The 13,485-nt window shown below is 43.1% G+C and overlaps 1 long non-coding RNA gene across 1 annotated transcript in view; it reads right to left on the reverse strand.

Moving 5' to 3' along the window:
* Positions 1-13,485, reverse strand: part of LOC121020178 (uncharacterized) — a 528,280-nt gene that overhangs the window by 498,641 nt on the left and 16,154 nt on the right. Inside the window, exons 2-3 of the long non-coding RNA XR_005786000.1 lie at positions 13,043-13,205; positions 9,175-9,242 (exon numbers count right to left, since the gene is read on the reverse strand). This is a non-coding gene — a long non-coding RNA (uncharacterized LOC121020178). The remainder of the gene's footprint in view (positions 1-9,174; positions 9,243-13,042; positions 13,206-13,485) is intronic.

The following is a 13,485-nucleotide window of genomic DNA, read 5'->3' on the forward strand; positions in this document are numbered from 1 at the left end:
CTCTGTCCCAAAAATAAATAAACGTTGAAAAAAAAAATTAAAAAAAACAAACAAACAAACAAACAAACAGGGGCGCCTGGGTGGCGCAGTCGGTTAAGCGTCCGACTTCAGCCAGGTCACGATCTCGCGGTCCGTGGGTTCGAGCCCTGCGTCGGGCTCTGGGCTGATGGCTCGGAGCCTGGAGCCTGCTTCCGATTCTGTGTCTCCCTCTCTCTCTGCCCCTCCCCCGTTCATGCTGTGTCTCTCTCTGTCCCAAAAATAAATAAATGTTGAAAAAAAAAATTTTTTTTTAAATAAATAAAAAAGAGAAAAAAAATAAAAAATAAATAAAAACAAACAAACAAACAAAACAGAAACAGAGGGGCACCTGGGTGGCTCAGTCAGTTAGGCGCTGCACTCTTGGTTTTGGCTCAGGTCATGGTCTCACAGTTTCATGAGTTTGAGCCCTGAATCAGGCTCTGTGCTGGTGGTGCAGAGCCTGCTTGGGATTCTCTTTCTCCCTCTCTCTCTTCCCCTCCCCAACTGATGCTATCTGTTAAAAATAAACTTAAAAAAAAAAAAAAAGAAACCGAAATAGAATCACCATTATGCCAGTCATATGAAACAGTTACTGTCCTTGGTAAAATGTGAAGTAGATTCTCTGCAAGATTTTCTTACAAAGGGATGGTGGAGACCAGTAGGTATCGACTCCCCTCCTTCAAGACAAAAGACAAAGAAAAGATCTCTGAAGAAAGGCCAGGTGGCTCAGTCAATCGTGCTAAGCTCAGGGAAAATGTTCTCGAAGATCTGGTTTTCTGGTAGCTATACAGTTTGCAACCCGTATTAGTTAGAAGCACTACTGATGGCCTGGGGGTCAGAGAGCTTGGCGTGTGATGGGGTTCCCGGGACCGTGAGGTCGCCAATGCTTCCTGTGTCACATGCTGGTGTGAGATCCAAAAGGAAGAGTTTCCTTCATCTTGTGAACAGGCGAGAGCACAGAGCGAAACACGTCAGTGATGTATAGATGATACCAAGATTAAAGGGATCGATTGATCCTTGGAGAAACATCCCCAAAGCGGTGTGTAAACATTACGGATTGTAAAGTGCAGAAACTGGTGTGGTTATAAACCTTCTCTAGTCCCATGACAACTGCATGACTTTATCAGTGTGCGCATTACGCCGATATACAGATGACACTGGTTGTGATTAGGAAGCAAAGCTGGTGTCGCGGGGCCACCTGGCATTTTATGGATAGGCACAACTGAAACCTGCCAGGTGGTTTACACTCCTCTGAACACACACAGGGAAGTCAGTAACTGCTTGGTATTACAAAAAGCACCTTCCTGTTCCCAAGGCCAACTCCATCTATCACCGCTCTTTTCCTCTACCACGTAGGCGGTGCAGTGGCTCAGAAATGGATACCTGCCTGTAAGTAAAGCATTCGGGGAGTCTAACGGACTCAGGAAGGTGGGCAGTCCTTACGCTCTGGAGATGACGGCCAAACTGCCACCCTGGAAAACAGGGCCACGGTAGAGCCATACGAAGCAGGTGACCGGGATCAGTAATGTGCTTTATTGGGTGTGTATGCTGTCATTTTCGTCCAGACAATCAGCCAGCATCTTCTAGAACTACTTAAACCCTTTGCATTTGGTCATCCTTTGTTGATCTCATAATCATATTATTCTGGAAAGTGTATCCATGAACCTTTGGCCATCTCCACATTCAAAGACATTCCCCACCGCTCAGATTAAGTCAGAGTGAACTTTGATGAGCACAACTATTTAAAAGCATCTGTGTTAGGGTCTTCAAAATATATTGGTCAATTTGAGCAAAATCAGATTTTGATAAGCTCTCTCTACCTCCCTCATTCTTTTGATCACCTTTAGAAAGGAAATGACTCTGAATAGTGAATGAGTGTTTTGTTTATGGGAACGGTCTGGTTTCCGTGATGCTTCATTGTAGATTTTCATGTCACCCTAAATATTGCTCCCTGACTATGTGTTACCTCCAAAGGTATTTTGTAAATCCAGTATGGGTTAATTTCTTTGCCGAGAGCTTCGCATGCAAATCTAAGAAGGACATGGTTTCTGCTCTAGACCAGAGAAAGACTGCCGAAACAGTACTTCTAGGACACTGTGCAATGGATCCTAATAAAGGAAATGTACATGGTGCGCTTAGAATACAGAGGAGGGACACCCACCATGTCTTGGGAGAATCAGAAAAACAGCTGGAGTGTTTCTTTTAATTGCCCCCTTTCCTCAGAAAATGGGGAAATCTGCTGACCTTTCTTTCGTAAATTAGACAACTACGAGAAGACTATACATTTCTTGGACTCTAAATCCCATTAAGAGTTACACTCCTCTTTTTCAAATAACACGAGCCAACTGTTTGCGGAGGGCCCACTTGGCACAGCCATAGCACCTTTCGAAATCAACCATATAACCATTCAAAATTTACAATCGAGGAAAGTGCCACTATATTCTGCAAAGGGTTTTTTGGAGATTTGTAGAAGAAATCTCAGATACATCAAAATCGACCTCTGAATGATATTCTATGCTCATGGATTGGAAGGACAAATACTGTTACGATGTCTATACTACCCAAAGCGAGCTACAGATTTAATGCAATCTCTATCAAAATACCAACAGCATTTGTCACAGAACTAGAACAAACAATCCTAAACTTTGTATGGCACCACAAAAGACCTGAACAGTGATAGCAATCTTGAAACAGAAGAGCAAACCTGGAGGCATCACAATTCCAGACATCAAGTTACATTACAAAGCAGCAGTCGTTAAGACAGTGTGGTATTGGCACAAACACAGACACACAGATCAATAGAACAGAATGAAAAACCACCATAATGTCATCAATTAATCTTTGACAAAGGAAGCAAGAATATGCAATGGTAAAAAGTCTCTTCTACAAATGGCGCTGGGAAAACTGGACAGCAACATGCAAAAGAATGAAACTGGACCACTTTCTTACACCATACGCAAAAACAAACACAAAACAGATTAAATTTAGACCTAAATGGGAGACCTGAAATCACAAAAAGTCTCAAGGAGAGCATAGGCAGTAATTTTTCTGAAATCGGCTATAACAACATTTTCCTAGATAGGTCTCCAGAGGCAAGGGAAACAAAAGCAAAAATCAACTATTGGGACTACATCAAAATAAAGAGCAATAAAGGAAACAATGAGCAAAACAAAAAGACAACTTACTGAATGGGAGAAGATACTTACCAATAATATATCCAATAAGGGGTTAGTATCCAGGGTATATAAAAACCTTATACAACTCAATTCCCAAAAAACTAATAATCCAATTAAAAAATGGGCAGAAGACATGAACAGATCCTTTTACAGAGAAGCCATCCAAATGACCGACACATGAAAAGATGTTCAATGTCATAAATCATCAGGGAAATGCAAACCAAAACTACAATGAGATCCCACCTCACACCTGTCAGAATGGCTAAAATCAAAAACGCAAGAAACAGCAAGTGTTGGCGAGGATGTGGAGGAAAAGGAACCCTCGTGCCCTGCTGGTGGAAGTGCAAAGTGGTGCAGCCACTGTGGAAGACAGTATGGAGGTGCCTCAGAAACGTAAAAACAGAATTACCACATGCTGCAGTAATTCCACTGGTGCTTACCCAAACAATACAGAAACACTACTTTCAAAAGATATATGCCCCCTTATGTTTATAGCAGCATTATTTACAGCAGCCAAATTATGGAAGCAGCCCAAGTGTCTATCAACTTGGAATGGATGAATGGATGAAGAAGTTGTGGTACATGTATACAATGGAATATTACTCAGCCATAAAAAAAGAATGAAACCTTTCCATTTGCAACAACAGGGATAGAGCTAGAGTATAATGCTAAGAGAAGTAAGACATTGAAGGACAAACACCACAGGTATTCATTCATAGGTGGAATTTAGGAAACCAAACACACAAAGAAAAAACAAAAAACAAAAAACCAGACTCATAACTGTAGACAACAAACAGGTGGTTATCAGACAGGAAGTGAGGGTTGGGGGGAATAGGTGACATGGATGAAGAGCACACTTACCATAATGAGCACTGAATAATGTACAGAATTGTTGACTCACTATTATGAGCACTAAGTAATGTACAGAATTGCAGAATCATCAAGATGACCACTGAATAACGTACAGAATTGTTGAATCATCAAGATGAGCACTGAGTAATGTACAGAATTGTTGATTCATCAAGATGAACACCGAGTAATGTACAGAATTGTTGACTTACTATGATGAGCACTGACTAATGTGCACAATTGTTGACTCAGTATGATAAGCACTGAGTAATGTACAGAATTGTTCACTCACTATAATGAGCACTGAGTAATGAACAGAATTGTTGACTCACTATGATGAGCACTGACTAATGAACAGAATTGTTCACTCAGTATGATGAGCACTGAGTAATGTACAGAACTGTTGATTCATCAAGATGAGCACTGAGTAACGTACAGAATTGTTGACTCATCGAGATAAGCACTAAGTTAATGTACGGAATTGTTGACTCATCAAGATGAGCACTGAGTAATGTACGGAATTACAGAATCATCAAGATGAGCACTGAGTAGGGGCATCTGGGTGGCTCAGTCAGTTAAGCGGCCGACTTCGGCTCAGGTCATGATCGCGCAGTCCGTGAGTTCTAGCCCCACATTGGGCTCTGTGCTGACAGCTCAGAGCCTGGAGCCTGCTTCAGATTCTGTGTCTCCCTCTCTCTCTGCCCCTCCCCTGCTCATGTTCTGTCTCTCCCTGTCTCAAAAATAAATAAATGTTAAAAAAAATATATTAAAAAAAAAAAGATGAGCACTGAGTAATGTACAGAATTGTTGACTCACTATGATGAGCACCGAGTAATGAACAGAATTGTTCACTCAGTATGATGAGCACTGAGTAATGTACAGAATTGTTGAATCAAGATGAGCACTGAGTAATGTACAGAATTGTTGACTCATCAAGATGAGCACTAAGTAATGTACAGAATTGTTGACTCATCAAGATAAGCACTAAGTAATGTACAGAATTGTTGACTCATCAAGATGAGCACTGAGTAATGTATGGAATTGCAGAATCATCAAGATGAGCACTGAGTAATGAACAGAATTGTTGACTCACTATGATGAGCCCTGAGTAATGTACAGAGTTGGTGACTCACTACGATGAGCACTGAGTAATGAACAGAAGTGTTAAATCACTATGATGAGCACTGAATGTACAGAATTGTTGACTCACTATGATGAGCACTGAGTAAGGTACACAATTGTTGACTCACTATATCGTACACTTGAAACCACTATAACGCTGTATGCTAACCATGCCAGAATTTAAAAAAGTTAAATGAATTTCTGATGTTCATCCATAATCATACACAAACAAAAGTGAGAACACTCCAGTCTCGTATGGTATACTGTATTGGATCTTTAGGGTATCATACAGTTCCCAGACTCCACAAGCAGACACTCATTACTGCCCAGTGACGTAAACTTCTAGCATCCTTGGTTTCACTCTGAGACCTGTTATCTTCCTAGATCTGCACTTCTGGTTGGGTCACCCTGGAACAGCAGCTCAGTGATGAGAGGATAACGTTACTATTACCACAGCAAAATGCCCACATCCATGGATTTGTATGTGGACTGAATACAGACTCCTTGTGCATCCTTTAAAACCCAGACTACTGGCTGAAAAGTATCTTAGCTATTCTGGGGCACGGATATGCAGGCTAATGCTGGCTTTAATGCCAAAATCAAGTCTGACGTCAGCTGAGAAAGTGTCAGCTAAGAACACTGCATCATTTTGTCAGAGGAACAACAGGTCAAATCTCTTGGTCAGGATCGAATGTTCTTTTGGTCCGAGGTTGCATAAACATTGTCATTAAGCACATCGTACCCAAGAGGACCATATGTGATGTTCAGAAAACCAGTATTCAGACATTTGATAAAGCTGTTGATTTGTTTCCTAAATCTAATTTGTTAAATAACAAAGGACAGTATTCACAAGAAGCTGCTTTCAGCAATTATAAGCGAGGATCAACTATTTTCTACGTGAATCAACCTGCGGGATGAGACGTCAGTATCGCAAAACTTTGTTGGCTGACATGGCAACACAGCATATTCTTATTTTAAAGACTTCTTATTATCAAAGAAAAATTGAGAAATCCTCTCAGCTTAAGAATCACAAGACACATCCTACTTACTCACAAGATGTTCCACATGGCTCTGCAGCAATCTCATATTCTATTCCTTTTAGAAGGACAATAGCCTCCCAAAACCTCAGTTCCTCATCAGCAGAGGACTACATCACCTACGTAACCTGTATCATGTGCCATCCCAACAGTGACTTTTGAGAGTAAAAGGGGGTGGGCTAACCAGGTGGGACAGTGGGCAGCATGTGTCCAGGGGGCTGTCCTTGGTGAACAGGTGGTCACCCCTCACATCAGAAGGAAGCTGGCTGGTTGAATCCAGCCATTTTTGCCCTCTGGCTACATACTAGAATCATTCTGGAGAACACACACAAACATACATATAAACATGTATGTTCAGACACACGTCTACACGTACAAATACGTATGCATGCACGTGTACACATACGTAGATGCTTCGGCCCTACACCAGACCAATGAAATACGATTTCTGAAAATGGACTGAATCTTGAGCAACAACCATTTTTAGAAGCTCCCCTAAATGACACAAATACACGGCACTTGATTGAGCACTTGTGGACTGGATAACCCCCACACCCAACATCCTGGGATCACAACTCCTGAGAATGAATTGACAGCATTTGCTGTTGTCAACATTTTATAACTGCATCCTAGTCTCACTTCTAGAACACAAAATACTTAACACCAGTAAGATACTAACATTTATCGATGAAGGGTTTATAGTTTACAAGACAGTTTGTCAACAACATCTCCCCCCCCCCCATTAAGCTTGCGAGAAAGATTGGTTATGGTTATTAGGGAGTTTCCGTAGATGAGGATATCGAGGCTAAAAAGATCAAACCCATAGTGACAAGTTATATCACAAGATGAGCATACAGAATAATCAAGCCCAGATCCTGGTTCTAAGGACACAGATGGGAGCGGGTATGAAGGATGCCTACCGCAGAGGTCTGAATACACCTGTATCGTTTACTAGCTCCACGAGCTGGGATGAGTCACGCAACCCCTCTGTACGTCATCTCCAACCTGAGAACCATACTGACACGCTGTTTGTGATGCCCATGTAAGTACTGCACGACATTCTACATGGCAGGCCTTAGCAGTGGGCCCAATAAATATTAATGGCATTAGGATGGCTATTAGATTCCTTTCCTCTCTCCCCCTCCCCTGCTTTTCCTACCATAATTACTACTACAACTAGAGCTAATAATAGTAATCCCTGCGATTGGCAGAGTAAATGGCCCTTTAAATAGACAAACTCAATTATAATAAAACCCTTTGAGCTACTCTTTACCCCCTTCCCACACACTCTTGCCAAAGCAGCAACATGAAGCGTGAACGACCTTCAAAGATGACGCTCTACGAAACCAGACACCCCAGAAGTACACCAATATTGAAGTCTGGCCATCTCTGTGTGACACGGCAAAGGTGTGATGAGACCGCACGCAGATGCTAAGCTGGATTTAGAAGCAGTGACCAGACGTGCCGCTCCAATCTGCCTTCCAGAATGAACCGAGACCCACTGCAAGTGGAGCACTGGCTGGCAGCCTCCAACCGCAGCACCTCCAGACTTGCCGCGGTGTTGAAAGGAAGGCCCGGCTCGTGCCGGGGAAGCCGCCAGCCAAGGGTTGAGCACAGTGGTGGGTATGAGGGGGCGGCCACGGCGGCCCCAGAAGCTACCACACTGCAGGCAGCCCTCCCGTCAGCCCACCCTGTCTTGGGGGGCAAATGTCACGTGTGGTTCTCACCACCCAATCCGCTCCCAACTCCCCCATCCCTTCCCACAGATCCGATCACCGTGGCATGAAGGCTTCCCAGTGAATTACAAGCCCAAAGCACCCCAGACATTCCAACAACTCGACACAACTTAGAAACGGTGAAAAGGATAAACTATGAGCGACTGTTTTGTTCCAAAATGGTATTCTTTTATGATTTTCCAAGACTTTATTTATTTGGAAATTTCTACAAAGTCACAAATTATGCTTGAGTAGTCTATCTAACGGAGCCCCTACAACGTGAAGCTGAAAAAGGGAAAAAAGTGATTATGGATCATGTTCTAGACACGTCATCTTTGTTTTGCAAATTAAATTTGTTATGCCACATTAGCTCAAAGATATGAACATTTTAACAATTCCACATCTACAAACTGCAAGAAAAACAAATTAGATTTTAAAACGTATTCAGTTCCGAGGACCTAGCTTCCTCCAGGATCTATTTTTCATCTGAAGACAGAAAAACTATTCTAAATGACTACATTTCCATTTTCACCATTTAATTTCATCCTCATTGTTGTAATTCATGTTTTTCAACATATTTAAAACATCGAAAATAATGGAAACCTTCGTGATAGATGATCAACTAAATATTAGTTTGACTTAATAATCTAAATATTCTTCATATTAATACCATCACGGTTAGGAATAATAAGATCAGTACCATGTGACAGGGTTCTCTGTTCTTTGCAATATGGACTCATTTGGATTCAGATAGGTTTCGAATTTTAAGTCTAATCATCATCTTGTATATATTAACAACTACTTTATAGACTATTTTCTCTGCTGAATTACTTGTTTTTTATGTTAATGTTTTATGTTTTAGGACAGTGACAATACAATAATTATACAGTTCTCACTATGTGACAAACGGTATTCTGTGCTCCTTACCCGCATTAAGTCATTTAGCCTCAGACGCATTCTATAATTTGGGTGTAATCATTATCCATCATGTATAGATTAGGAGATGAGGAACAGAGATGTCAACTAACCTTCCCAAGGTCAAACAGCTCTAAACGGTAGAGCCTGGATTTGAACTGTCAGCACGAACCAGGAAAAACAAGTGCTGACTCATCTTAACTCCCATCAATTAAACGTGTGGTCCATGAGTGCGTCAATCCACATGCAAACTGAGTAATTTTAAATCGAATGGATATGACTGAGACAAACGTATCCCAGTTTCAAGATGGAAATACACACGGTCCTTGTCAAACTACTCACCCCGAGGGCGCGACACATGCTCAGTACGCCTTGGCAGCCTGGCCTCTCTCGTTCGAACTGCTGAAGAGCTGCTGGGATGGAGATAACGAATTAGCAAGCCAGACAAGCAAAGCCATCCTAGCGCTTAGACCCATCTGGGTTTAGAGCAGAACAAGGACTTTTCAGTCGTGCAAGCATCATTTCATCAGACTTCCTGCGGTCGATCATCAGTAAGCGGTCGCTGAGTACGTACTGCGACACCCTCTGCTAAATCCTGGGGCTTTTCAAAGGTCTGACTCGGGGCGCTGGGGTGGCGCAGTAGGTTACGCATCCCACTTCAGCTCAGGTCATGATGTCACGGCTCGTGGGTTCAAGCCCCGCGTGGGGCTCGTGCTGACAGCTCAGAGCCTGGAGCCTGCTTCCGATTCTGTGTCTCCCTCTCTCTCGGCCCCTCCCCTGCTCACTCTTTGTCTCTCTCAGTCTGTCTCAAAAATAAACATTAAAAATAAATAAAAATAAAACCACACGTCAAAGGTCTGACTTGAACAGTCTACTGAAGTCACAGTTAACCACAGTGCTAACTGAAGCCTTGGCTATGACAAGTCTCTAAAGGCAGTCTCTAAAGGCCCCACACCACCTTGGAATTTCAGTGACCAGTATTCAGCTGAGAAGTCATGTGTCTTTCCATCGCCCTGACCCCAGGGACGGGGTTGGGCGGGAGTCTCTATCACCCTGGGCCACCTTCCATGCAGGACTTACACTCCTGTCTCAGACTGGCCAGGAGTCATCTCTGTCCATCATGACAGTGCAGTCTTCCTGTCTCACCCACAATTACGTCCACACACAGCACTCCATCAATATCGCTGAATGACTACATTCACGCATTGCGGAGACAATTCATAACCTCTTAACGCAACTAACTATGTGGGACAAAACACTTGAAGGGATGAGCTCTAAGGGGTGTGTTTAAACAAACCTACTATATTACATTATACACGTCCTTGTCTTCACGCATTTAAACTTCTAGCATCAAGGCTCATGGCATGTCACAATTTATAAATTCATTAAGACCTAAGCTCAAACAGCTAGGTTGTTAAAATTTGTGGGGAGAGGTTACCTAGGTGGTAAAAAAGCCTAGCAGCTAATTAAACATCAATACCTAACCTGTGTTCTGTTCTCATTCATGAGTGGGCACTTTTATATGCTAACATCTTCAGCAGTCTGGGTTACTGATTAGATGTTGGAAGCCACATATGGAAATAGGAGTCTTACACAACATTTTATCGTATTAGCTCGCTCACTACATGATCATTTAAATTACTGTCAGTTATTTGGCTAGGTTATCTCATACTAATGGCCTTTTATACAATGTTCTGTATTCAAATTTGAGATAGGAATCTCTAGGAAGTAAATTATACACAACATTCATGTATACATGTGATATATACATCTCACCTTAATTTTACATGTAGTCACTATGTCTCTAAATCTGTATGTGTACTCTCTGAATTTTCTATAATGAAAACGTGCTTCTTTAGAAATTAGAAAAATATTTTACACTAAATCCTAAACTAATTTATTCTAAATGAAATTCTAATAGGACTTGAGTGCATTTGTGTGTGCACGCAAGCAGTTTCACCGCCAGTTTTCAGGTCCTAGATATTTTGTATTAGCTCTAACTATGAGAGCTATTGAATAATTGTACTAGCCAATACAGAAATTATGTTATGCCTATTTTTTATTTTTTAAAGCATTCATGCATGTAAGTATGTATATAAGTAATCTCTATGCCCCCAACACAGGTCTCAAAGTCACGATCCTGAGATCAAGACTCGTATGCTCTTCTGACTGAGCCAGCCAGGTGCCCCACCTTTCAATTATTTTTTAAAGTTAACTTTCTTCGGGGCACCTGGGTGGCTCAGTCGGTTAAGCGTCCGACTTCAGCTCAGGTCATGATCTCGCGGTCTGTGAGTTGAAGCCCCACGGAGGGCTCTGTGCTGACAGAGGGGACCTGGAGCCTGCTTCGGATTCTCTGTCTCCCTCTGTCTCTGCCCCTCCCCCACTTGTGCTCTGTCTCTCACTGCCTATCAAAAATAAATAAATGTAAAAAAATTAAAAAATTTTAAAGTTAACTTTCTTCACACACACAAAAATAATAATAATTCCTAAAGTGGACTTAATACAGTAGTAGATAGGTGGCACCTCAGTAAACATTTTAAATAAAAATAAACAAGGGGCGCCTGGGTGGCGCAGTCGGTTGAGCGTCCGACTTCAGCCAGGTCACGATCTCGCGGCCCGTGAGTTTGGGCCCCGCGTCAGGCTCTGGGCTGATGGCTCAGAGCCTGGAGCCTGTTTCCGATTCTGTGTCTCCCTCTCTCTCTGCCCCTCCCCCGTTCATGCTCTGTCTCTCTCTGTCCCAAAAATAAATAAACGTTGAAAAAAAAAAATAAAAAAAAAATAAATAAACATTAAGGGGCACCTGGATGGCTCAGCTGGTTGAGCATCTGATTCTTTTTTTTTTTTTAATTTTTTTTTCCAACGTTTATTTATTTTTGGGACAGAGAGAGACAGAGCATGAACGGGGGAGGGGCAGAGAGACAGGGAGACACAGAATCGGAAACAGGCTCCAGGCTCTGAGCCATCAGCCCAGAGCCCGACACGGGGCTCGAACTCACGGACCGCGAGATCGTGACCTGGCTGAAGTCGGACGCTTAACCGACTGCGCCACCCAGGCGCCCCGAGCATCTGATTCTTGATTTCAGCTCAGGTCATGATCCCAGGGTCATGGGTCGAGCCCCGTACTGGGTTCCGCACTTTGCATAGAGCCTGCTTGGGATTCTCTCTCCCTCCCTCTGCCCCTCCCCCATGCATGCTTACACCCATGCACACACTAATCTAACTGAACTGCTTTCTGATGTTTACAAAGTTAATTCTGTACCGAGATTTCAGTCACTGACTCTGGTAAGCAACAAAATCAGCCCTTGTGACGCAGCAAGGAGATGATTAAAAACCAACAAACTGCTGTGAACCGTTTCTCACTCCTCTGTGGAGGTGACGTGGGGCATAAAATACAGGGAGGGAAGACTCAGCCGTTTCCACCTGGACGGAGGCCACATGAAACTGAGGCCTCCTTGGACCCATGGTTTCTTGCTGGCATTCACACCCTTCTGGGGTGGGCAACGTCCCCCTCCATCAGCCAGCAGGGGGCAGTCTGCAAATACTTACAGAAAACCAAACGCATCCCGAACATTCCGGGAAACCTATTTCCGCACGCAGGCCGGATCCACCTGACATCAATTTTTATTATGCACATCCTCTTGGAGGATATATGACCACTCTTCGGAAAGTCACTCATTAACTAAGGGCAACGATTTCTGAGAATCTGCTCTGCTTAATTGCTACCATCACTTTAACTGAGTTCCTTGAACAAAATCAAGGATCACAAGTGTCTCAGCTCTTTGATAGCAGCCAACGTATAACCACGGGGAAAAGGAAAGTGTAAGAGTGACGACAGTTTTTCTCAACAGGGTATACACTAAGACCAGCCTTTGTTTATTAGGTTCCAGGGAAACGGTTAACGATATAGCCCTGAGCACCGATGAACCTGGGTTTCTTTCCTTTGCTTATTGTCCAGATCATCTGGGAAAAGTGTCTTAGTGGGTCTGTGAGACCACTCTATGTCCTCCTGAGCATTTATTGTGGGGACTGAGATGGGGAATATACGGTCAGCAAAGAGTCTGGCACATAGTATGGGTACATAGTATGTTAGGTGGTTGTTATTAACGCTTACTATTTTCATGCACAGAACATTTAATCAACTACCAAGGGCACCGTACAAAATTTCAGGAGCGCTTGTCCAGCCCAGGAGCTTCCAGACCTCGGTACCTACCCTCATCAGTGATCAGTGGTCGGACCAGAGACGGATCCAGACGTATAGCTGACCAATCCTCTGTTCTCTCCACCAGAAGAACAGCTATCCTTAGTGCGGTCTGCTGGGACTGAGGCGATGTAAACTTCCCAACTGAGGGGCTCCCACATCCGGCCACGTGCCCCTTGAGAAACAAAGAAAGTGGATCCCCTGAGACAAAAGGAAATAAAACATGCCGATGTGAATCCACAAGAGCCTGGCAATGCAAAGCAGAGGTGTGGTGTCTGAGGGATTTCCCTTCCTAGCGTCCATCCCCTACAATTCCATCCTTCCCTAGCTTCATATTCTTAAATTTTTTTCAATGTTTATTTATTTTTGAAACAGAGAGGGAAACACAGCAGGAGCAGGGGAGGGGTAGAGAGAGAGGGAGACACAGACTCGGAAGCAGGCTCCAGGCTCTGAGC

Source organism: Herpailurus yagouaroundi, unplaced genomic scaffold (assembly GCF_014898765.1).
Source record: "Herpailurus yagouaroundi ecotype Mexico unplaced genomic scaffold, PumYag 248, whole genome shotgun sequence".
Classification (NCBI taxonomy): Eukaryota; Metazoa; Chordata; class Mammalia; order Carnivora; family Felidae; genus Herpailurus; species Herpailurus yagouaroundi.